Raw genomic sequence first — 2,589 nt, 5'->3', positions numbered from 1 at the left:
GTTTATGAAACACTATGCGCCCGGCATCAACAAAGTTCGAAAAAGATATTTTTAGTATAAAGGTCACAATCAATGTCACAAGTTCATTAACCTTGGTGTTGTTTGAAAGAACTTTACTAGTGGAGTATGCATACTAAATATGAAGTCCCTATCTCTTATGGTTCAAAAGTTATGGCAAACAGTGGAAAAGGCTATTTTTAGCATATAGGTCACAGTCAAGGTCATTGACCTTGGTGATGTTAGAACTTTATTAGCGGAGTATGCATACTAAATATGAAGTCCCTACCTCCTATGGTTCAAAAGTTATGGCAAAAAGTGGAAAAAGCTATTTTTAGCATATAGGTCACAGTCAAGGTCACAAGGTCATTGAACTTGATGTCATTTGAAAGACCTTTATTAGTGGAGTATGAAAACCAAATATAAAGTCCCTATCTTTTATGGTTCAAAACTTATGACAAACAGTTGAAAAAATCTTTTTTTAGCATAAAGGTCACAGTCATAGTCACAAGGTCATTGACCTTGATGTCATTTGAAAAAAAAAACTTTATTAGTGGCGTATGCATACCAAATATAAAGCCTCTATCTCTTATGGTTCAAAAGTTATGGCGAAGGTTAAAGTTGACAACAGACAAACAGACAAACAGATAAAAGAACAAACAGACAGGACAAAAACAATATACGCCCCGGATCTTTCGATTCGGGCGCATATAAAAAAAAAAAACTTATACATTTCCGGAAATATGTATACACGATATGTTAGCATTGGCGTAAAATTTGTAAAAGTTGCATGTTAATAACAATAAAAATAATTTTAGTGTCTTTATAATATTTATCACATACCTCTGCTCAGTAGCATTAATATTTCTGCAAACCTTGACCAAGATACAATCAAGGATGCTTCGCACTATCTAAAACATAATTAAATGTAAAATGTATATAATATTCGGCTCAGGCGGTAAATATATAGATATATTTGAAAGGTCATACAAGTTTCGATAAAAATACAGTCATGTATATGAAGCAATGTTATTTTTTACCATTTCTGATCCCTGGTAGTCCAGGTCCCTGAGACTTTCGAATTCCCTCAGCTTGTCAGAGTTCTACGATTAAAATACAAAAAAGTCAGTTAGACTCATTTATCTTATTATACTGGTATATTTAAAAAAAAAGATTATATTAGGTCGGTTAAATTATTAAAGGGTTAAGTGAGTGTTTTAAAACTTTTAACATAACTTACCTCTGATGAACTTGCCATCATAATGTTCAACGAACAGTGAAAGACAACTAAACGGTAACCAACAATAATGCAAAAAGCATTATGACGACCTTGATATTGTGACGTCATTGGTATTATGACGTCAAACAATCGAAAACCTAAATATTTATGTCTCAACATAAACTCGATTTCTTCTGGTTACCTTTACAAAGAGATGCGAGCGTACCCCAGTAACTTTGTCTGAGTATTTATAATTTATAAACTATAAGTATTTGATAAAGATAAAAAAAACCCTACCTCTCCTCCTTTTACTTCCATTTTCCACAAAAAAATTTGGACTGAATTTTCGCTGTGCGCACAAACAATGTCGACTGATATCTAATTATGACGTTAGTGGCTTTGTGACGGCAGTTGGACAATGATGTCATCGGCATTTGTACGAGAGAGAGAGAGAGAGAGAGAGAGAGAGAGAGAGAGAGAGAGAGAGAGATATTTTAAAATGCTTTATTGTGTTTCATAATGTTTTTTCGACTTCTGTTGGAGTGAATCAAAGTATCCCATATGAGGTTTTCTCCCTTTTTCATGTTAATTAGCCAGGCTGGTAAAATGAAGTTATGCACAAAAATCCAAAATGATACTTTTTAAGTTTTAATCATGTCAAATTTCATACTTGTACATTTAAATCAATAAAACAAATAAATAAAAAAACAATTGGCAGCTGAATCTATTTCATGTATTTGTAAAATTTTTGTGGCAATTTTACAATAGCTATGAAGATTAATTTTCTTAAATTAGAAATGAAAATAATATTTTAAATATCCCGGGCATGTTGTCTAGAAAAAGAAAAGCGTTTTTAATTGATTAGTAAATGTTTCAAAGTGCATGCGCAGATATAGAGGGGGGCAGGGCTCTGAAATTTGCAAGGTTATTAAATTTTTATACTAAAGCAAGAAAAAGGTTACCTTGGACCCTCCTTCGGAAAATGCAAACCACTCTGGTAAACCGGAATTTGTATTAAATTGGTATGAAAACTAAAAGGTTTGAAACATCAGAAGTCATCGACTACCCCCGAAATTGTAGGTTTTTGAAGTTTGGGCGAGTTTACGGGTTTTTTTTTTTGTTTGTCCAGAAATTACTGGGTTCGATTTTTTAGGTCTAGGATGGACCATCCGCCTGGAAAAATTTCTGGATCCGCGCCTGAAGTGTGACAGTTTACAGTTAATTAAAGTATATCATTGAAGGAGTCAGCAAGATTCTAGTTCCCCAAATTCAAGTCTATTTCCTGAGGTGCTTGCGCCGAATTTATGCCGAATTCAGCTTCCAGAGACATCCAGTGTATTTTTCTTTAAGTAGGCCCTTGAAGATTGGTTGTT

General features: G+C 33.5%; 1 long non-coding RNA gene across 1 annotated transcript; it reads right to left on the bottom strand.

Annotated features, from left to right (window-relative positions):
- Positions 1–840: 840 nt before the first annotated feature.
- Positions 841–1,597, bottom strand: LOC134245409 (uncharacterized). The gene is made up of 3 exons (XR_009987417.1): positions 1,514–1,597; positions 1,038–1,100; positions 841–908 (listed from the first exon to the last, which is right to left on the bottom strand). It is a non-coding gene; the product is annotated as an uncharacterized LOC134245409 (long non-coding RNA).
- Between the last annotated feature and the right edge of the window lie 992 nt (positions 1,598–2,589).

Source organism: Saccostrea cucullata, unplaced genomic scaffold, assembly GCF_032062105.1.
Source record: "Saccostrea cucullata isolate Sc308-1 unplaced genomic scaffold, CSIRO_AGI_Scuc_v1 ctg5171, whole genome shotgun sequence".
NCBI lineage: Eukaryota > Metazoa > Mollusca > Bivalvia > Ostreida > Ostreidae > Saccostrea > Saccostrea cuccullata.
Note: the sequence above shows the minus strand (reverse complement) of the source record. Positions and strands in the feature narration are given on the sequence as shown.